Here is a 23,392-nt window from a genome sequence, read left to right on the forward strand (position 1 = left end):
GCTCAAGAGACTGCAGGGAGACTTGCCTGCCTTGCCTTCAGCAGAGTTAAACCATTTCTGAATAAGAAATTATCCTTCTACAGAGTAATTCCAATTTTAACCTTTACAGCTCTGCCACCTGCCAAAATGCCACTGCTTGTTTAGGAAAAGGGCATGCCCAGAGAAGCTGCCCCATCCCTGGAAGTGTCCAAAGTCAGGCTGGACAGGGCTTGGAGCGAACAGGATGAGCTTTAAGGTCCCCTCCCCCCCAAACCATCCCGTGATTCCATGATTCCATACTGCTGCTGCCTCTAATGTCTGACACGAGCACAAAATAAGGATTTAGAAGTAGATGGTCTATGTTTAACTCACATTTAGAGCCTTTAAAAGTTAAAGGAGTGCAACCAATGATGCCAGGACAAGCATTATCTACGAAGATAAACGAGCTCAAAATAGCCGGCAGAGCGCTCTCAGCCAGGAGCACCGGCCGTGGACGTGGATCCTGGAACAATTCAGGAAGTTCCTTCCCACCAATCTTCCAGAGACTTATGCTAAAAACTTCAGAGCAGGAACAACAAAGAAGTCAAACCCAATCCTATTACTGAAACAGCTGAAGGCCTTGTCATAAACATTGCATTAAGAGCTTGCTCTTAGCATGTAGCTTCAAGTATTTTAATACATTCTCAGTTGTAGGGTCTTTCCCCACAAGGAAAAATCCCTGGAATACTCAAAGCTGGGCAATACCCAGAGTTTGAGTGTCCAGCAGGGGACATTTCCTCTCTGCAGCTGCAGGACAGCATCACCTCTCTCTGTGAAGGTGGTGAGGCCTCGGTTCAGGTTGCCCAGGGAGGTTATGGACTCCCCATCCCTCAACTGTTCCAGGCCAGACTGGACAGGGCTGGAGCCCCTCTGCTCTGGAGAGAGAGCTGGGAATGTTCAGTCTGGAAAAGGCCCAGGGAGAGCTCAGAACCCCTTCCAGGGCCTAAAGGGGCTCCAGGAGAGCTGGAGAGGGACTTGGGACATGGGATGGAGGGACAGGACACAGGGAATGGCCTCCTACTGCCAGAGGGCAGGGATGGATGGTAATTTGGGAAGGAATTCTGGGCTGTGAGGGTGGGAAGGCCCGGTACAGATTCCCAGAGAAGTTGTGGCTGTCTCTGGATGCCTGGAAGTGTCCAAGGCCAGGCTGGATGGGGCCTGGAGCAGCCTGAGATAGTGAAAGGTGTCCCTGCCCATGGCAGGGGATGGGACAGGACGAGCTTTGAGGTCCCCTCACCCCAAACCACTCTGTGATTCCATAATTCAATGACTTCCAAGTCCTTGGTTCCTCATCCCACTGAAAGGCTGATCTCGGAGGAGCACCCAAATTTGGGATAAGAGGTCCTAGAGCAGGCACAGCAGCGCTGGGCTGTGTGTTCAACAATCCCCAGCCAGCAGCACGATGCCAATCCCACATCCAGCTCAACGCTATCCATGGATCAGGGCTGGGGCTGCTGCCACACGTGCCCTTGACTTCACAAACACAGCTGCAATACTCACAAGCAAAGGTGCATCTGCATCACTGCAGAGTCATGCAGTTTAAAAATAAAAGCTTGAAAATTACTTTCTAAATTGAAATAATTTAAATTAGAAAAACGATTTTAAGATGCGTATTTTGCAAAAATTTTCCAAGGGAGAAGAATCTCAAGGCAGTGAAGCAGTGGAAGTCACTTGGTAAGCACTGGAACCAGTGTCTGATAAAGTGCCAACCCATCTTTCAAGCAGAATCCTTGTCTGCAAGTACAAAAGAACAAACATTTTCTTTTTACTTTGCTTATTTAGCTCAGTTCAATGACTGCTGCTTTCAAAGTTGAGAAATCAGCTGGGAATTCAGAAAGCAGGAAAAACAGTTTCTCACTTTTAAATGAGGAATAAAAATAAGGTAAGTTGATGAGCTCTGCCAGATCTATGGTTTTGAAGGACAAGGTAACCAGAAATTAGGTGAAATTTAGCTTAGCAAGACTCATTCTATTTAATAAATGTACTTTGGAAGAAAAGCTGTATTTTGACAGAAGTGTAACACAGCCTTAACATCAAGTAAAACTGCACTTTCAACTGAATTAGTTTCCATCCGAATGGAGCTTGACATGATTTTAAATAGGAATCAGCTGGGAAATATGCAGGATTAACCATGCTCTAATTCAGCATGTAATAAATGTATAAATTGCTCAGGTTACATCCTGACACCTGCTACAAACCCCTGAAGTTCTCAGCAAAGCCCAAGAAACACAAGTGCAAAACAAAAGTGAGGATCAATTATTCAAACCAAAGTTTCCTGCCTGCTCTTTAAACCCCTTTGATTCGCATTGATCCACGTGCTGCAGCGTTAACTTCGCACAATCCCCACCCTCTGAAGCCACAATCAGGTCCATGCAACATCCATGGGATGCATTTATTGGAGGAACAGGACTTCTGGGATGGATTTCATGGATCTTATCTACCTCTGAGACATTCCTACTTCTGCCCTGAGCAGCTAAGGGAAGGGGAGCAAAGGAAATGCTAGGAGAAGACAACAGGACAACCAGAGGAATTTGGCTCTCGAGTATATTTGAGGAAACAAATGTTTCATTCCTTTAGGCAGCAACATGCAAATTAAAACCAAACCACTTTTTCTGACACCTTCTAAAAATATGAACTAGAAGGAGTTGGGCATGAGTTTTGTATCACATGGAATATAAAGGAAATGTTCAAACAGGTGCAGTAAATTGTTTAGAAATTATTAAACTGCTGTGAGCAAGCAGAGCTGGTCGCTCCCACGCTAGGAAGTTGCAAAAGCAATGTCAAGAAATTTAGGGAGCAATTTACTCACTGTCAAGAAGTAGAGAAGTTTTTAGTCTAAATGAGGAATAAGGCAATTGATGAAGTTTCCTATCAGATCTATTCGAGACACCAACATGAGACATCAACACCATCACAAGCCAAAGCAGAGCTTTCCAACAGCCACACTGGCAAACTCAAAGAGGAAAACCTTGAGGTTTTTGGTCAGGAGAGTGGATTGAGAGTTTTATTTTAAAACGAAGGCCTGGTAATATGCAACTTCTCCATGCATATCTGACTAAATACAAAGCAGCCTTGAGGAGAAGGACCTGGGGGTGCTGGCGGATGAGAGGCTGGACATGCCCCAGGTGAGTGCACCCACATCCCAGAAACCCCCATGACCTGGCTGATCCCCCAGTGTGGGCAGCAGGGGAGGGGGGGATTCTGCCCCTCTGTCCCACTCAGGTGAGACCCCACCTGCAGAGCTGCCTCAAGACCTGGGAGGTGTCCCTGCCCATGGGATGAGCTTTGAGGCCCCTTCACCCCAAACCATTCCATGACTGCACAGCCTTGCAGAGGTGAACACTGCAGCACTGCATGCCAAGAGCCACATCTGCAGGGACACAGGGCTGGCCATGGGGTTTGCATACATCCCATAGTATCCCCCAGCACTGAAATGGCCTGGGAGAACTGCAGCACTGTGTTTGCTGTGCACAGCACTTGCAGGGTATTTTCAGGGATGTTCTCCAATGGCCTTGTCTACACAAATTGCAAGGATTAAAGCAGACCTCAGAGCAATTTAAATAAATCTGCACAACCCAAGTGTCACTGTGAGTGCCTCACCAAGCTTCATCTGAAATTGGTTCCCTATCAGCTTAAATTTGTGTCTTCACACATAGGAGCCCTGCTGAGCACAGGAGGCAACACCCACAAATTGACCTCTAACCATTGCTATGTACAGAAGTAAAAGTGATTTACACCTGGTTGTAATTTCACCCAGTGTAAGGTGTGCATATATAAATAAATTTTATGTACATACAAATGCATTTGGGTGTATATAAAATAAACCCAAATACAGGAAAAGAAACCACCCACTTGTGCTCCAAAACCATAGCCTTCTCCCAGCCATTCCATAAACCTCACAACCAAATCCAGACCTACTTTGTGTTTTTATAAAGTCTGCAACTAAACCTTGAAATAAATAAATAATAAAAGGTCATAATTCATCATCCTGACATCAAATCAGCAGACTGGGACTCCAGTATATCAGAGTGATGGATATAGACTTGTTTTAAGGATGGTTTAGTCTGCATTATGCCAGAACATTTATTGTTGCCTTTAAGACTGTTTCCTTTCCAAGATGTTTCAAATAAAAGCAACAGTCTTCTTCTCCCTTAACTGCCTGTCTCAGAATCCACTATTCAGCAAAAAACAATTTTCCCCAAGAAAATCATGACTAGAGAAGCAACAGGACAGCGAGTGCTAGAAAACACAATTTCTTGTTTTCCCTTATTTTCTACTTGCTTGCCAGGTGATCTAATAACCACTCTTTGATGGATATCATGATTTAAGCCTCTCTAAGGCAAAAATCCTTCCTAATAAATGTCCAACCAGCACAAAATCTCTCCCTCTATCACTTACCACTGCTGACATTCTGCTTTGCCACAGAGGCAGGATGATAAAGCATCACTTTCCTGGGCCTCACTGTCCCACAAAGGACCACAACCAGTCCTCCCAGTCCATCCAGTCCAGCTTCCAGCTGCTACCTGTGACCCACACCTGCCCTCTTGCCCTTCTTGCTCTGCTTTTCATGGGATGAGATTAAAAAAAGCTGGTTTACCTCTCTAAACATAAACTTTGATCTTGTATCAAATGCTGTTCAGTGAATGAATACACACTTTCAGTTGTGAGTCACACATACACATATATATACATATTTCCATCAGCAGAGCATACTCTAAATTATTAAGTCTCATCTCAATCTCTGATGATGGTAAAACACATCAACTTTACAGGCACAAAGAGGTCTGACAACAACCTCAGATGTCCTGACCACCTTGGCTGCTGAGTACACTGCTTCCCTCAGCCTTGGGCCAGGATCACATTTCTTAACCTTTAAAAAAAAGTCCAACTTTCTGCAAACAGATCCAAGGGCCACACTGTATCCCACTAATACTACAAGACACAGCAGATTCATAAAACCACTCACCATTTTAGCCAGAACATTTTCTTAATTACAAGTATTGATAAAAACCTGCATCGCTTCTGCTTCTCAGACAATCCCAGCAACACTGACAGTGCTTGAGAACGTGCCCAGGAGACAGAACATTCACATTTGCTGCAATTATTTCAGGGACCTTTTTCTAATACCTTACAGTCCACCAAGAGACAGCAAGTCAGTACCACCAATATGGAAAGCTGCTGTTTGATCCAGATCTGAACGAGAACCCCTCAGGTTTGATTCCTGTTGTAAATGGTGCTTTGTAAGCACAACTGGTAATCAATTTGGAAAAGAGGAGAAAATGTAAAGGAATAAATTATCATTTCTACCTGCTTCCCTTGCTCCCCCTGCCCCCATCATGGTGTTACAATCCTTCTTTGAGTCTGATTAGAGAAGCAGACAAACCCAGGAGGGAGAGGAGCTGAAAAGCCCCAGCAAAGGGAGGAGAAGGGGCTGCCAGTTCTGTCAATGCAGAGCTGGGGGATGATGTGTTCTGGCAACTGCCACCATCTTCAGGTTGCTCCTATCACTCTCTTTCCTGCAGCAGAACTGAATCAAATCTTTGTGAGTTCAAAGGGTGCAGGAAGCTGTTCACAGATGTGGAGGCATTTGCTCTTCAAATGAAAAAAAGACCAAAAACCCCACAAACCACCCGCATTACAGCAACCCTAGGTCTGCCTGCACCCCTCTTGTGAGAGCACCGTTGTATATCCTTCATTATATTTATAAATAGGGCTGGTTTTGTGTCACAGGCTGTCATTTACACTGACTTCTCCTTCTCTCAGCTCGTGCACAGGAGCTCCCTGGCCTGTTTGTAAATACAGATCTGTACAAACAGGAACAGATACACCATCATGCAATATGAGGCCATAATTCCACCGGGGAGAAAGCGTGAAAGGAACCCCAGGTAATGGAATTGTTTGTACATATTCACACAAATAATCTTAGCCCTTGTCCTGACACTAATATAAGAACACAAGTCTTATGGAGCTTGAAATCTTCCCCTGGAGAAACAACTTTGCAAAAGCAAGGGAAGAAAGCATGCTGGGCAGAAAAGGCTGTTTGTAGCTTTGCTTGCTATTTAAACCAGGCTGATTAATCTTTAAGATCTAGCAGCTTTTCAGATTTTTGCCCTTCCTGCCTCCCATATTCTACAGCCTTTTTATCAGTGCTTTAAAGTAAGAGCACACCAAGGGCTCAGCTACACCCAGGGCTGTGCACACAAACCCCAGCAAGTGCAAAAGCAGAAGTTCATGTGAGAGCTCAGAGACCACCAGGCAGCTGGGAACACGGGACAGAAGTGGGATACAAGGAACACAATCCAAAAATGAACTGGAATGTGTGAATCTCTATGAGATGCTTGAGTACAGCAACCACAGCCCTTCCGAAACCATGACATGGCAAGAGGACAGAGCTTCAAGCTGTGCTAGGGGAGGTCAGGTTGGGAAACCAGGAGGAATTTCCTCATGGAAAGGGTGATTAGACATTGGAAGGGGCTGTCCAGGGAGGTTTAGAGCTCCCATCCTTGGAGGTGTCCAAGCAAGGCCTGGACGTGACACTCAGTGCTCTGGGCTGGGTGACAAGGTGGGGATCAGTCACAGGTTGGACTTGATCTCTTTGGTCTTTTCCAACCTTAATGATCCTGTGTTTTTAGGTTTTCCAGCTCTCTTCTCCAACTGGAACCATCAAGGTTCATATCTAAGCTTTCACTTTGAAAACGAGATCACAGGTCCTGGTAAAATTTGAGATTGACAACTAATGTATTCTCAAAGCTAACATATAAAAAAAAGTCTCACTCCAAAAATGTGATAAAAGATGCTAATATTGACAGCTTGCTTTCATATGCAGCAAGGTGGGAATGGAGGGCAAGAAGAAGATATTCTGAGAAGAAATATGAATGAACAGAAGGCATTTACAAGGAACCCAGTACCTGGAGTGTGGCATAGAAGCCAGGCCACCCCCTTCCTGAAAACCTCCTGTAGCCTGAAGAAAAGAAAACCTCTTGTACCCTGTCTGTGAGGTGATCCACCCATAAGGTTAAAAATCTCTATAAATATTTTCAGATCTGGCTTTAAGAAGTGAAAGGTAATCCAAGGAGGTCCTTCAGCACATCAGTCAAGGTCCTAAACCTGGGTTATGTGGAGCACCAAAAAAAAAACCAAAAAACGCTGTAATAAAACCTCAGTATGAAGCACAGTACAGAAGATTTCAACCAGACCACCATTAGTCACTGGGATATAACTGCACCATGTAAAGGCTGTTTGCCTTTGCTAGAACAAAAAATCCTGCCTAAACTATATAGATGCAATGCATATGTTGCACAAAACCAAGTTTACATAATAAAGAGAATATATATTTGCTTTGATCTTGAGCTGCCCCATAAATTTTTAATAACAGCTGTAAAACAGAAATCTTTGGCTAGAAATCCTCAGCAGCAATGAAATTTAAGCTCCCTACTCATTACAGGTTAAGAAAACTCATTTCCAATCCATTCCTTGTAGAACTGTTACCAACTTCTTACAAGGAGAAATGCAAATGTCATTCCCAGCTATTTATTTGCAGATTATTCTCTTCAGCCTGGCTCTCTCCAAAACAGAGGGATAAGGGACTATTCAATCTGGTTTGTCATCTTTGGTCTTATTAGCAGAGGCATTGCTAAATTCAGATATCACAATCCTCTCATTTTATATTTCACTGGAAGGATGCCTCAATCTTTTTTTTTTTTCTCTACAGAGAAACTGTTAAACCAAAAGTACTAAAAAAAAATAACTTCTCTACGATGCACCACAAATAGATTACAGTTTCTAGTTCAAGTGCAAGGGGACAAAGAAACCAAAATCTTTTTATATACAGACATTAAAGTAAAAGCAGGAAACAGACTTAACAACTGGCAAGAAAAAAACATTAACCCTTGTGCTTTCAGTAATGCAACTCACAGAACTTCATTTGCTTTCAGCTCCTTCTCCCCAGTGAAGAATCACCACTGTTGTACAGCACTTGAAACAGTGTGTTTACACATCCCCTATAAAAAATAACCTTTTAGGTAAATTAGAATGCTCCAAAAATCGCAAGTATCAAATACATTATCTAGAAAAAAAATTACAATGAAATAAATATGAAATTCTTTGTTCAAGTCTTACATGTATCACTGTATGCAAGGGAGGTGTCGCACAGAGGCAGTTTTTAGGAGGAAGGTTTTTAGAAAACAGTATTTAAAGCCAGTATTTGGGGGTAGAAAGAGAACTGATGATTACAGTGCTGTGAGATAAGATGAGAAAGAGCGAGGTAATGGGATATAAAACTTCATACACTGGAGACAGCTTTACAAGTTAGAGAAATGACAGGCAAATAGCAACCACATCCACACCAAAAAGACACTGACAGGTCAGAAAAAACCTTCATTTTCTAAACAACAGCAGACTTAGTCCCTGCGTATGAAGAGTACACAGAGCTGGAGTTAAACAGTAACTGAGAGACCCAGAGATGTTTGGAGAGTGCCCAAAATGGAGAGAAACAATTCCCTGCCCTTATTCCACAGGGTTTGTGTCACTCTGGACACAGCCAGGTGTGTTTTTCTGGATGCAGATCCATCAGAAATCCAAGCTGTGTCCTGCTCTCCCTGCCAGGGGAGAGCACTTGCAGAGTCTTGCTGGCTCAGAATTTTGGACTCTCTCTTAATCACTCCCAGCAAAACTATCCCTTATTCCAGTCAGACCATGAAGTTAAACATCCATGATCTCCCAACTGATCCCATGTGAACCAAGTACCAGAGTTATTGAACAGCCCTGTGAACACATTGGTGAGGATGGGAATTGGAAGGACACACTATCCACCTCACACAGTCTAAGTACTGTATTTGTTGATGCTTTAAGCAGCACAGGACTGAACAGGAATTGAAAGAAAAAGACAACAAAAAGAATGGAACAAGCCAAATTGAAAAAAAGTGACTTACATTAGAAATTAAGGACACTTTCTCACTAGGAACTGAACTAACACCTCCTTTCACAAGGGCTATCTGGACCCCAGGCATGGGATATTCAGCAGGGGAAGACACTACAGTGGAAATGGCTCAGGATCCAACACATCTTTGGCTAAAAGGGGGGACACAGAGAATATCCAGAACATCTGCAGCACACAGTGTGGATGGCTGCAAGGATGTGCTGGGGAGGGGTCAAATGTTTGCCTGGTTCCTCCAGGCTCTCCTCAGCATCCACCGCTGCATTATCCAGCCTTGTGCCAGAGCAAAGGCAAACTTCTGATCTGACCCCAACAGCACATTTCTTCCACCTGATTTTAAATGAACTCAGTTCCTAGGCTGAGTTTTGCAATTCTTGCACAAATATTACTTTATAGCTGCCCAAATACTGAGTTACAAACCTGCATTGCCCTGTGGTGGTGCAGCTCACAACCAGCTCCAGGCAGCACTCTCAGGACATACCCCCTTATTTTTGTACCATTCTGCCCTGCAGAAACAGAGCAGCAAAGCAGGAACCTCACTCAATCCTCAATTTCAAAGTCTACCATGTAAAATGCCAATTAAACAACTGCATTCTAAGTCTCCCCTGTGCCAGCCATGGTGTTCAATCCAGTAAGAGTTGCACATCTTTAAGAACTACAGTAAAACACTTTAAAAGCTCTCCTTTTCAAAAATAAGGTGAGAGAGAGAACATGGGACAGGATGAAAAGCACAAGGATGCATCTCCATGAAAATTATCAGTTGAATTTCCCCTTTTGCACAGACCACAGAACTGCAGAAGTTGGACAGCACCTCTTGAGCTTGTCCAGTCTAACCCCCACCTTAAGTGCAATTTTCCAGTGCAACCTGCTCCAAAAATAACTGCACAGGAACATGACGATCCACCTGGATTTAGGTTGGTGCTGGGGTAATGACTGGGCTACAAAAATACATCTTCCTACAAAGCCCAGCAGCCTCAGAGCCCTGGGGTAGGCAAGGCCCAGCAGGGCGGCTTCTGAAACCAGAGGGAATCTTGCTAAAATCACTTTTGCTTGGTGGCTGACTAAGTCCAAAACCAAGAAGTCAAGTCAAAACTGGGTTTAAGCTAAATTTAGAAGTGGGAACTGTGACTGCAAATGGTACAGGACCATCAACAACAGCAGGGAAAACAGGCAAGAGAAACTCAAGGTGCAGCATCAAAACACATAATTTGCAATTTCTCTGCTTTCTGCAAATACCAGTCACAGTCCAAAACTCTCCTCAGCAGCTGTAAGAGCACAGAGCTCGTATCCAGCACATCCAGATTAATGCAGGAGAGTTTAGGAGGTCTGCCCAAATAATGTCTCCACACAATTATAGCTCAGAAGTCATAACCCCTCCCTTTAATATTAAAGGAAATAAGAAATCACATTTGCAGCCAAAATGTACTGATAATACTGCAATGGCAGCATGGCCCTGAGCCTGCAGCCTTCTCAGAAGTCATTCTCATTAGAAGAAAACTGAAGGATCATCCTCTTCATCCAGTGATTTGCAGGACATTTAACATACGCTGCTCACTGGAAAGCCAGCACTGTGGAATTTTTCAGGAGTGGGCAAGGGGAGTTTAAGTGTTTCAATCCCATCCCTGTGCAGGTTTTATTTGGAAGAGATGGAGAGCATAAAGCAGAGCTGGGAAACAGCACCCAGGAAGACACCAGAGGCAAATTTCTGCCATGAGGGGTGGGGGGAAGTTTGCTCACAATAAATTGTTGTGGCAGATAACTGGAGGGAAGGCCAATGCCTCCTCTGGAAGGCTGACAGTAAAAGTCTGTCAGAAGCAAAAACAATGGAGAATTAATTATTCTTAAATATGAAAGGACCTAGAACTCAGTGATCTGCTAATTAAAAACAAAATATCCACAATACAGTTCCAGTTCAGTTCTTGTGAGAGCCAACAGAGAGCAATCCCACTGCCTCTAACGTCAGTAAGAGCTTGTTTTAAGGACTCATCCTTTAAAGATATCGAAATTTAATGGAAATTGCAGATATTTAGTACTCATCTACTCCATATTCAAATATCTGAGCTCACACAAAATACACAAGAGTCTTCACCAACTCATTGTGTTTCAGCAGTTCTGCAAATCACTGAAAAGTAACTGGCAAACCAACTAAACTTCATTAGTGTAAAGCTGCTACTTGAAGGCAGTTCTGGAGGGACTCAAAGCAGTGGAATTGTATTTTTGTTTCAGCTGGTCATGCAACGGGTAAGAAGCAGAAAGCAGCTCTGATGTGCAAGAAGTAGCACAGACAAGCTCTGTGACAGGGAGAAGGAAAGATAAATTATGATTTTCTGTAAAGATGACAACACTTAAAATTAAATGTCCCTGTCTTAATTTCTGCTCCCATGGAGCCAGTGGGTTGTGTGAGGGGCAGAAGAAAACTCAGGTTTCTTCAGCCCACCTTTCCCACAGTGTTTTGGAAAACAAGGAGCGAGTAGAGAGGTTTTCCAGATAAATCAAGATCTGCAGGCATCCAGCTGCAGGATCTTTTGCAAGAAGTTCTCTCCCCACAATGTCTACAAGCCATCCACCAAAGGATCCACAAAAGACAAATAAATCCCAGAATCACTTGGGTTAGAAAAGACCTCTGAGATCATCCGAGTCCAACCTGTGACTGATCCCCCACCCTGTCACTGAGTGCCACATCCAGCCCTTCCTGGGACACCTCCAGGGATGGGGACTCCAAACCTCCCTGAGCAGCCTCTTCCAATGCCTGACTGCTCTTTCCATGAGGAAACTCCTCCTGATACTGGAAATGCAGGACAAGCAGCAGTGCTGAAAACACAAAGCAAAATGGAAGGGGATTTAAACCCTCCCTGAGTGTCGTGTCTCAGCATGGGCTAAAGGAGGCAGATCTCACAGTTTTAAGACTTTCAATATCCCAGTTTGGAGAAGGTGCCCACATCCTTTGCTCCAGGCACTGGACAGCAACAATTCCTTTAAAGACAAGCACAGGAGATGGTCATGACAACTCCATGGTCACTGGCCTTTTACCTGCCAGCTCAGGAGTCAGACACCTCTAAATTAGGAGGGACATTTATTGAGGGACATTCATTGAGCCTTTCTCTGAGCCACAGACACCTCAGAGTGACTGACACCACCCTGAACATCACTGGATACCCCGTGCTCGGGGCTTAAATCTTCCCCTAAAGCTTTCATTTTCCACTAAATTGAAAAAAAAACCAACAAAAACTGGAGCTTCATCCTCAAGCCAGGCAAAGGGCTGAAGAGCAGCATACCTGCATTCCAGTTTCCACCCTGGGTTATTAGCCAGACTGTTTATAAAACAATTTTAAAATGCCAGCTTTTATGTATTACAGTTTTATTAATCTTGAATGATACATCATAGGTGCAGGATGCATAAAAGGGTTACAGAAACATGGTTTGCATTTTAAAATGCTTTAGTGAAAACAAATGAATTCTCTTTATTAAATGAATTGAACCTTGCTGTGTCCTCCACGGAAAGATTTCAGTATTAGTGAATCTCCTCCCTCATTGTTCTTTTTTCCACCTTATGTTAGGGGAGGAAAACAAGTATTTCGGCATTTACAGCTCCCAAATGGTTTCTCAGGTTTGAATTAAATAGGTTGTGATATGAACTACCTGAATACACAGAAATAAAGGAAATATTCTCTATGCACATGCAGAAGAGGCTACTTCTGTCAAAAACCAGGTTTACTGACTGTTTCATCAGACTCTGGTTCCATGTGCTCAGCCAAGAGTGACAACCACCACTCCACTGGTTTCACTTGATTTACTGGCAGTAGAAATACCATGCTGAGGTTCTGTTGGAGTCCATTACAAGAACAGAGGCATTACAGCAAAAAGCTTAGGCTTTAGAAAAAAGCATTTTTATATTTCACCCTATTTAAAAAGAAAACTTTTTTTTAACAAAAAAACCCAGATTTTGAATTTTGATTATGAACCCAGGTTTAGGTGTAATTACAACGAGAAGGTAGAGATGCTTCATAGCTGGTTTTATCAGCCAACTTAGCCAGCAATCAACTTTTATTCTTATCAAAGATACAGATGCATCCATTTGCCATTAAACAGATCTGTTTCCCACTAACTGGACACAGCCTCCAGGCTCCAGATAAGCAAGGAATCTTCCTTCCAGCATCCAGAGTACAGGAATTTTAACACCTTCCTGAAGCAGCATTTAAATTGATCATTAGTGTCAACAAATACAATCCAAATGGACTGTCCCAAAACTCTTTGGAAGCAGACTCTTTTCTGCTTGTTCAGTGTTTAACACCCTGGAGGCCCAGTTCCAGCACTGCTGCCACTTTAATCTTCATTTTAACTATTTTATGAGTCATTTATACACCAAGGTAACCCACCTAAGCAATCAAATACAACGAACCAAAAAAGATCTGGATCCCAGTTTTCCCATTTTACAAGGCTCAGAGGGGAAAGAAGATAATACCTGAACAAGTTCCATGTTCCAAGCCCAAGGTTTTATGGAGGAAGAGGAGGTTGGAAGGGGAGAGAAGGAGGGATGATCTTCCCATAGCACTGCAACGCCACAGGAAAGCACCACGATTAATGTAATCAAGCTCTACACTGCAGCCATATGGAAACAATTTCAGTCAATAAACAACTCCTGCAAGAAGACAGCAGAGGAACAGGAAAATCAGATCCTGATTTAACCAGGAGGCAGGAGAGCTGCTGGCTCAGCTCAGAGGCTGCCATGACATGAAATATCCAGAACTCCACAGCTTTGGGTCCTCATCGCTTGCCTTCCACTTCCACACCTCAGAGTGCAGGAGTACAAATGGCACAGCTTCCATATCCAGAACTCCACAGCTTTGGGTCCTCATCGCTTGCCTTCCACCTCAGAGTGCAGTACAAATGGCACAGCTTCTTCCACAGTTTCCTCCCCAGCCTCCAAGATCCTGTGCCCCAGTGCTCTCTCCTTTCTTCTTTCTTCCCAATCTTTCCTCAAAGCCTATCACTGTGGCCAGTTTCCCACCAGATAGCCAGAAGGGAAGCAGACACCCCAAACTTTAGATACTCGCCTGACCTCACTGCAATTTGTATGCCTGGAATTTGCAGGTTTCAAAATAGGGATTTTCTCAGGGAGCAAATCCTTAAAAACACCCAACTTTAAAAAAAAAAAAAAAACAGCCTAAAACACCACATTTTTTACTTCTTCCTGTTAGTGGTATTTAAATGAGGTTTGGTTTCAAGATTCCACATTATCCAGGATCCTAAAAACCAATGGCAAAAATACTGCCCCTCCTGCAGAAGACAACATTCCTGTGCACTGCTGATTACAGCTGCAATACTGAGGGAGTAAAAGCTAAATCAGTTTGGGACAGGAAAAGGGAAATTCAAGGGAACAGCCAGCAAGCAAAGGCAGCTGCATTTTTAACAAAAAGCAAGAAGGCACAGTGCTATGAATAAATCAGAATTTCCTTGAGTGTGACAGAGGAGTGACACCACTATTTATGAGAATAATGCCCATGAACTGAAGGGTAATTCACGAGTGTCTTCAGAAGTAGCTGCTTGTAAAGGTGGGAAGTTCATCACTTCCACAATTCCACAGGATCTGGCAGCAGATGCACCACAACCACCCCAAAAACGCTGCCATTTTACACTTGAGGACATCCAGGAAAAAAAAGGCCTTGGGATGTCTCTCTTAACAACCGAAGTGCAAGATTCAAGCTGTCTTAAAAAACAAACACAGTACCAGTAGTAAAATTTAAACCCCAGCAGCTTTCTAGTGAAAGGAAAAAACACTAGGAATAGTTTTCTGTTGACTGGGGCAACATGCCTTTATCACATGAAGCACCATCTAATTCACCAGCAATAAAAGATGATTCCCAGCAATTCCATTAGCAGGGGAACATTTAAATCAGCCTAAAACCCATGCACCAAAGAGGCCTTTCAGCCCAGGCCAGGTGGATGTTTCTATTTCACCAGTGCTCAGCGAGGGGATGGAGCAAAGCTGTAAGCTGGGTATCCATCCAGGCAAAGAACAGGAAAAGAAAAATCTGTGTTTTCCCAGTAAAGAATTACCACAACAAGGACACCGGTAGTGCCAGTCAGCACGTTTTAATGGCAAATGTCTTGATAAAGGACTAACTTTGTTCTTTTAGATTACAAATGTAGTTGAGCACAGTCAAGTGCACACACAGAGCATACTCTGGTGCTGGTGGAAACCCACATTGGCTGCTTCACATCCGAGAGCTGTCAGTCAGACACTTCTTAATCTACTTCCTGGGATTGCATCATGCTAATTTTTTTTTTTTTTTTTTTTTTGTCACTAAATTTAAGGTCTGATGCAGTTCAACATTTTTATCACTGCAGATAAAAATCTGCGAGTGACACCAGGACCGTAGCACAACAGGACATTATGAGGAGGAAAGGACAGCAGGAGAAAGGAGGCTGAAAACCCGCCTTAAGTTAGCTCAGGAAAGCCAAACCCATCAGAATACAAAGGCTAATTTATAATCTAAAAAATGCAGACTGTAACTACTAAATGGCAGACTTTACTTGAGTAAGGAATGCCAGCGGTGGGGCAGCGAGGCTCATGAACAGGATTTCCCTATGCAAAAGAGCTCCTGGGAACCTTTTCAATGGTTGTGCAGCAAAAAGGACTAAAGGCACCTCAGAATTTGGTATGGAACAGGCACAGGCTGGAGCAGGCACCTTTTTTGGTCTCCACAATGTTAAAAATAAACGGAGACCATGAAGAATCACCGGATGATCTGAGTGCTGGAGAAAATGCCTCAGAGTGAGACTTAAAAGCTCAACTCTGTTTCCTTATCTATCAAATAACTTGATTACAGAGTGTAAGTACCTTCATGGCAAGAAAGTCCTGGATACTAAAGGGCTCTAATCTTGTCAGGAAAATCCTAACAAGAACCAGCGGCACAACTTAGCCTAATTCAAATTAGAAATCAGCCTCTTATAACTACCAAGAGAAGTGATGAGCCTGAAATTACCAGTGATGGACACTCAGGGCTGGAAAGCTTTCAAATTGTTTTTAGCCAAACATCATTTACTGGTCTCAGTTTCAGAGTAAATGATTAAAATTTAAAGGCCTGTGATACAAAGCATATAAAACATATCAGGGAAGGCAATTTAATTATCTGTTCTCGCCTTAAATTTTATGAATCTCCAATATGTTAACATCACTCAACTTCTGTGGACCAGGAAATTAAAGAGGGAGGAATAAGTTTCAAGTTCAGCAAGTTCCCTCTTTTTCAGACTTATCACAGAACAGCACCACTCCACCAAGCAGATGGAGCTCCCACAAAATACAAACATGGAATGACCAGCTATGATGCCTGGAAACCACATGTAATGCAATTTAGCTGGGCAAACTCTGATCAGCTACTTACTCCTCCCACCTGGGCCACAAAAAATTAGTATTAGCCTATATAACCAGTTCTCATTCTGGGTAACTACAGCTCTGAGACCCAGGGTTATACTCCCAAGAGTAGCAGCACCCATTAACAGCCAGCCAAGAATCTCTACATACCTCCTAAATATAAAAGCATCTCAACAGCCCTGAAAGGATTATTTCCATATTCCACACTGGAACAGTGGCAAGTCAAAAAGTTTGCCCTGGGTCATAAAATAAAACCTATGGCAGAGCCTAGAAAGGAAATTTCATTGCCAGGAAGAACTTTCTAACAGTGGAGCACCACTTCCATGCCAGAGCTGCTGCACAGCCAGTTGCTCAAACCCCCAAACGCTGCCAGTTAAATCACAAAGAGATTTCTGGTGAAAGCTGACATTGTAATCAGAGAATCTGATCATGGCAGAGAAACTGTCCAAAGTAAAGGTCAGAATAAATATCCAAGCAGGAACAGCACTTGTATTTGATGAACTAACTAACTGCTTTCTGCTGCCATCAGTAGTACAGTGCCATGGCAAGAACAAAAAGCAGATTCAGTGCTTCCCTCAGAGCTCAGAAGGAACAGGCAGCTCGAAATGCAGGAAATGACTATATGCTGCACTTCCCAATTGATAGGGCAAGGGCTTATCAGAAGAACAAAACTGGCTGTTCACAAGGCCACAGAAAGAGTAGCCTACACTATTGCTTCAGTGGTAGTTATCCTGCTGCTGAGCTTAAAAATTCTGAGGAAGCGAAAAGAAAAGAAAGAAAAGGCTTCTTAAATATTAAGTTCAGAAGTGGGGAGAAGACCAATACCAGGAACTTAGGACAAGCAAGGTTCAACTGGGGGCAGAGCCAAACATAATTAATAGAATTTTTATGCCTGGCTTGTAAATTGCTTCCTTAACCCAATATTAAAATCCCATCTACCACCACAGCAGTGAATGGGATTCATGTAAATTTAATAAAGCTTAAAAATGTAACTTGTACATATGGAAAACAAAAAAACGCCACCTCTATGCATGAGGTAAGTGTCAAAATTTGTTTCCTCAGGCTGGAAAAAACTCTTCCCCTGAAGCAACACTCCACCCATTGGGCAAATGGAGACTGGAAGCATTACCTGCCAGCATTCCATGGACACACACACAAAGTGGGATCTTTGTCAAGCCGTATTACAGAAGTGATTTTAGGTGTATTCATGTACAACCTGCTGGAAGGGCTCTGTTTGGTAATGAGTTTCAGGCTGGTAATTGCACTGAAACCAAGATGAGACGATGAAGTGAACGTTCAGAGTGGAATTCTGTAGGAAAAAGTGAACTGACCTTCCACAGCTCCTGGTTGGCTGCACAGGAAGATAAAGCAGAGCTCACTCTGTCAGGAGCACTACAGCAGTTCCCTGTTTTAAGAGCAGACTTTAAGTTCAGACTCTGCCTGCAGCTTTGATTTAGAACTGGGAAAGGGAAACCTCCACACAGACAGGGAGAATAACCAGTTATAGATTATTTCTTTTAATTCTTAATAAAGCACATTAAAACAGCAATTGTTCAACCTGCTGGTGTCTGTATTAACATGGGGTTGAAGTAAATCAAGTAACAGACACGCCTGTGCATTCCTGACATAGATCAGAAGTCCAACACCAAAAAATCCTATTAAATGAAGCAGAAAAAAAGCAGTACAAGAAAGAAGGGAATCCCTCACAGTCTTGTGAGAAAGTTTGCTTTTCACTTGATGGGAGGTGGAATATAATGGATTTAAAAGCAGATAAAATAACTGAGTAAGTAAGGATGAGACGTGTCAAGCCACAGAAGTCAGTGGGATATCCTCCTATCACCATAAAAAACAATCTCTAAACTTAGATATTCTTAATGACATCAGATGACCAGCAAATAAATTCCTTATAAGGTTACTGTATATCAGTATATCACAGATGGAAAGTGCAACAGATGGGGAGCAGACACCTGTGTTAAAGTGCTGCTGCCTCGGTCCGTGACCTTACGTGAGTCACTCGGCCCTCGTGCCTCAGTTTCTCCATTTGTACAACACCAATACCTCTGTCAAGCACTTCTACAGATTTACAAATAGAGGCACAAAGTATTGTTTTGACATGGAACAGCAAAGGAGGGCAGTGGCTCAGCCAGGACGATCGAGTGGGAGCCACTGGAGCTGTGCTGCTCTGGCCACCACAGGAGCTACGGCCATAAATCGATCAGCCCCAATTAGGTCGGGCTTTACAACGTTGTAATTGTCACAGCAGAGGCTCCGGGACTGTGACATGAGCCCTGAGCTTGGTGGTGTCACACAGGGAGCCTGCACCAGCAACAAACCTCTGCTAAACCCAACTGCAACAGCAAAGAACAGGAGATGCCCAAACCCAGCAGACTTTTTAAGGTTATCAAGGATAAAAGCTTCTCCACGTGCTCATATGACCACAGGAGAACGCTGTGTAAGCGTCCAGTTAAGAGGGGAAGGATATAATCAAGAGCATGTTTAAAGAAAGGAATATATTCACTTGCAATCTGCAGGCACAACACAAAAATAAATGTGTTTCTCACAGTGACAAGATGAAATTTTCAGTTGGTCAGCGACTACAAAGCTGATTCTCTACTTCTGGCTGTGGACCACATGACAGCCTCAAATACGTAAGAGCATTTTATCTGCCAACTTGCAATGAAGACCACATAGTTAATAGTTTGCAACCTCCTTTCCCCCAGAAGATCTTCAGTTGAGTAATAAAATTCCTCACATGATTTCAATGAGAGGGTTCACTTGTCAGGGGCTGTTTGGAGATAGTATCATATGTCAGGGAGGTGCTGCTCAGATCAAGTTTTCCAACCTTGTGTTTTCAAGGCTTGACTAAAAATGAAAAACAAAACAAAAAAAACTTCACGCGATAAAGTTTGAAACTGGAGAAAAGAGAAATAATCTCTAGATGTTATTTTCAAAATGTCAAAGCTAGCCAATTAATGAGGGGAGGAAGAAAAACTGATTAAAGCCCTGACAAACCCTTGAGATCTCAGACTGATTACGAGTTCTGCTGCAGAGTCCTTGTAGGAACCTGGGCAAGTTGATCCCTCTACACCTTTGTTTGCCACCTGCGAGACAAAAAATAGCACTTTCTTTTCATTTCCTGTCATTCTTGCTTGTATTGTTCCCCAAATTAAAAGCATTTGTCAAAACGCTTATCTTTAGCATTAACCCTGGGAATTGTATTCACAGCTACCACACAACCCGTTTGCATGAGTGTTCAGATACAAACTCTTAACACACTTTGCTACCCAGCCATCCTAATTTAACAGGAGTCAGAAGGGAGCTGTAGTCAATACAGGAATGCTAAAATACAGTTTATTACTAATCTTACAAATAAAACCAGCCTTTAGGGTTATGAGTTACACTGATCCCCGCCTCAAAAAAAAAAAAAAATCTCCTCATTATGTCCTAAAAATCCTGCTGTAATCACAATATTGGTCTCACTGCATTGATAACCCACAAGATCATACTATCAGCATAGGTATAATTAAAGCCCAATCCCACGAGGACATGTATGCAGAATCCAATCCCCGCTCTGTTAAAATCAGCATAACGTGAAATAAACTTCAGGGGCTTTAGAATCAAAGCTGCATGAAGTTATCGACAGGAGGAACAAAGGCATCTGTTTTTTCTGCAATAAGATTCTTAAGCTGACAGTATTTTGATTTCAAATTCTAAAACTTAGCAGATGAAAAAGGTTTGCTACAGATGCCAATACTGTAGCCTGTCATTCTGTAATGTCCTTAAAAGCACTGCACAGAAATCACTGTGAAGTGCAAGTTGCTTTCTTTAGATTAAAATGTGCTGTTGTTTCCTGAAAATTCATTTGTTTTCTAACAGATACAACCAAACACCTTCCCAGATCCCTTGGTAAAAGGAACAGTACAGCTTCCTCCTTTCTCATGGTTCACTTTCATTGAACGTCACAATTCTCCACCCAAAGACCCAAATTTCACCCCTGCCCCACTGACACATAACACAGAAAGAGCAGTCCCGAAAGTTAACAACAGAACATTCTTGACAGTCATGCTTAATAAAAATGCATTTTATTAAAAAGCAGGTATTAAAAATGAATGTCAGTCAAAGCCCCACTCTTTTCCCAAATCCAGACAGCAATGAAAAAACATACCAAACACTCCCATGAAGCTATGGGTTATCACTACAAAGTAAACACTTCATAATAATTTAGTTTTCAAAACACTGCACAGCTATCAACTTTTAATATCCCTTTGTAAGAGACCGGTAAGACCCACACAGAAACTGCCTTAAAAATAAGCTCCCTGCAGCTGACAGCAGCTACAGATTCCATGGAATTATCAGAATCACAATGCTAGAGAGATGCACGTTGTCCAGAAAGGTCAGTAAACCCAAGGAGTTGCTTGACACCTCTCAGTGAAGCAGTTCTAGAGAAAACCAGGCCTCACTCACATGGGATTTTCTCCCAGATTTCCTTACCCCTCCTTAAAAATCCTGCCGTTTCACCTAGAGTAGCATTCCTGTAACCCAGCTGGCAGCCTGCATACCACAATGTCGTCTAGACCTGCTGGGAACAGTGGGATGACACAGGAGTAAAAATGCTGATGCCTGTTCTGGTGCTTGCACTGGTGCTAAGGGAATGAGGGGAGGAAGAACAGGCAGCACGGAGTGGAACACAAGTTCCTTGTTCCCAGCCTCCTGCCCAGGCTCCTCGGGTAATTCTGTCAACCAGACAGAAAAAGTTGTGGCTGCCGCAGGGCTAAAGAATAATCTCCACATAAGGGAAAAAGAACATTCCCAAACCCCAGTTTTCACATGGAGAAACAAACCCTGCCCTTCCTCACACTGGTGCTCCCCGGACATGCAGATAACAAATGCATCCCTGCACAGACAATGTTTTCCATCTCTTTTTTCCTTCTCCCCTCTCCTCTCTCCATCTCAGAGATGTTTTCTTAGCAATTTGGAAGAGAAATGGTAAAAAGGGAGATGCAAAACACAGAAACAAATTAAGTTTGTTCTCTGCTGTTGATGGATTTGGTCTTAGCACGATGGGAGGAAAAAAAATGTTAGGAGTGATAAATCCATATATACCTACTCCAAACTACACCCTGCTTCCCAAGGGACACGGTATAATGGTAAATAAGTATAGATGCAGTTCCTACTAATGAGGCAGGGTACAGCAAGGCCAAAGAAAATGCAATCATCTCGGGGAAAAAAACTGCACAGGACTCCTCCTCTCCCATCCATGGAGGAAATCAAATGCCAGCTGCACCATCCCAGGAAGGAAGCAGAGCCCGTACCTGATGAGCCCTGCAGAAATGAGCGAGTCATATCACGGGACCCGAGCAGGCACTTCAGGCTTTCGCCAGCCCACAAATCGTCTGCAGAGCACAATTCCTCGCTCCGGTATTTTACATGGCATCATTCATGCAAATTGTAGGGGTATTTTTCCCCAGCGTTTTCTTTTTTCCTTCCCTCCATCCCCACTAGTTTGAAGCAGGGGGACGGAGATAGCGTCTCGCAGATCCGCGTTCCCTGGCCATCACTTTAACGCTTTCCTCCCTACAAAGTTTAAATCTCCCCAGTTTTTTTTGTTCATAAACGTTTTGTACTTAAAAGCCACCGAATCACGCTCCCAGTGTTACCTGAACAAACTGAGACCTGACTCCACGAACATGCTTAAACCTTCATTTCCTCTTCCTTCTTCCTTCCCCACCCCCCAAAACAGCAAATTTTTTTTTGTCCCTAACACGAAAGAACTGGGGAAAAAACAGCACGTCCAACCGAGGCTTTTCCAGACCTATCGCAAAGAACAAAATGCTTCCGAAGAAGTGCTCTGCAAACATACCAAGAGACACTCCACCAACAAGGGGAAAAAAAAAACCAATAAAAAACAAAATAAAAAAAAAAAAACCACCAAAAAACAAACAAACAAAAAAAAAAACAACACACACAAAAAAATGAAAGCACCTATCAGACAAAACTGAGGTCGAGGAACTCGGCGGGGTCTGGCTCGGGTGTGTATTCTGCACCTAAACACACTCGCGTCTTGTTTTGTTTTAACCTCGAAGCTGAAGCAAACACTCCAGCAGAATGTCCTGCCGCTTCCCCCGACCGCTCCTGCGGTCAAACCGTTCTGACCCAAAACCATCCCGGACACGGGACACACAAGCATTCACCGGCCACCCCCGTTCCCCACCTCTTCCCAAGAAGTACAAAACAAACACGCGTCTGACACCCCACCCAAGTTCTCCTCGCACATTTTGGGAATGACTTCCCTCCGGGTCCTCCTCCTCCCCCACCCGTTCCCACGTTAAACTCTCCAGCACACGGACACCCTTCTTCGGGGGTTTCACGCCTTTGCCCTCCCCGAAAACCTTACGAAGCCCAGGGAGCTGCCAGAGATGTGGCAGCCCTGGGAGCCGGCGGGGTTTGGGGCACCCCTGAGCCCCGTTCCCCGACCTCCAGCGGCACAAAGCTCCCGAAAAGGAGCCCCCGGAGCCCTCGCACAGCCCCAGCCAGGGCAGAGCTCCCCGGCAGAGCGAGGGGGCTCCGTGCCCGGCTCCATCCCCGCAGGTCGGAGCCTCCTTACTTCCCCTGCCGTCCCCGGGGGTCTCCGGGACAGGGAGCGCCGGAGGTCGCACCAGCCCACCCCAAAACTCCGCGGCGAACAACACCCGAACACCCGCAAACCGCAGCACCCACCCAGGCTGAGGGGGCTCCGCGGCCGCCACTCCGTGCCCCACACCCGGGAGATGGGAGGAATCAGAATAAATACACAAACGGCAGGAACAGCGAACCCCAAAGGTGCCCTGCCCTCCCGCTGCAGCCTCCCGGGGACACCTTCTTCCTCCTCCTTCCCCGATCCGGGGCACCCGCGGAGCCCCCCAAAGCCGCGGCTCCAACTCTGCCGCCCGTACTGAGGGGCTGCCCCTGCCCACCCCTGCCCGGCCCCGGCTGCCCCCCTCACGCACATCCCGCTCTCCGGCTCGGCGCGACTCCCGGCGGTGCCGGCGGAGGGGGGACCCCTTCCCGCTGCCCTCCCTCCCTCC

General features: G+C 44.1%; 1 protein-coding gene across 8 annotated transcripts in view; it reads right to left on the minus strand.

Moving 5' to 3' along the window:
* The window catches only part of HMBOX1 (homeobox containing 1), a 105,496-nt gene that overhangs the window by 81,779 nt on the left and 325 nt on the right, over positions 1-23,392 (minus strand). The gene's annotated exons all lie outside the window — the stretch shown is intronic.

Source organism: Onychostruthus taczanowskii, unplaced genomic scaffold, assembly GCF_017590055.1.
Source record: "Onychostruthus taczanowskii isolate IOZ18803 unplaced genomic scaffold, ASM1759005v1 scaffold90, whole genome shotgun sequence".
In the NCBI taxonomy this organism is placed as follows: Eukaryota; Metazoa; Chordata; class Aves; order Passeriformes; family Passeridae; genus Onychostruthus; species Onychostruthus taczanowskii.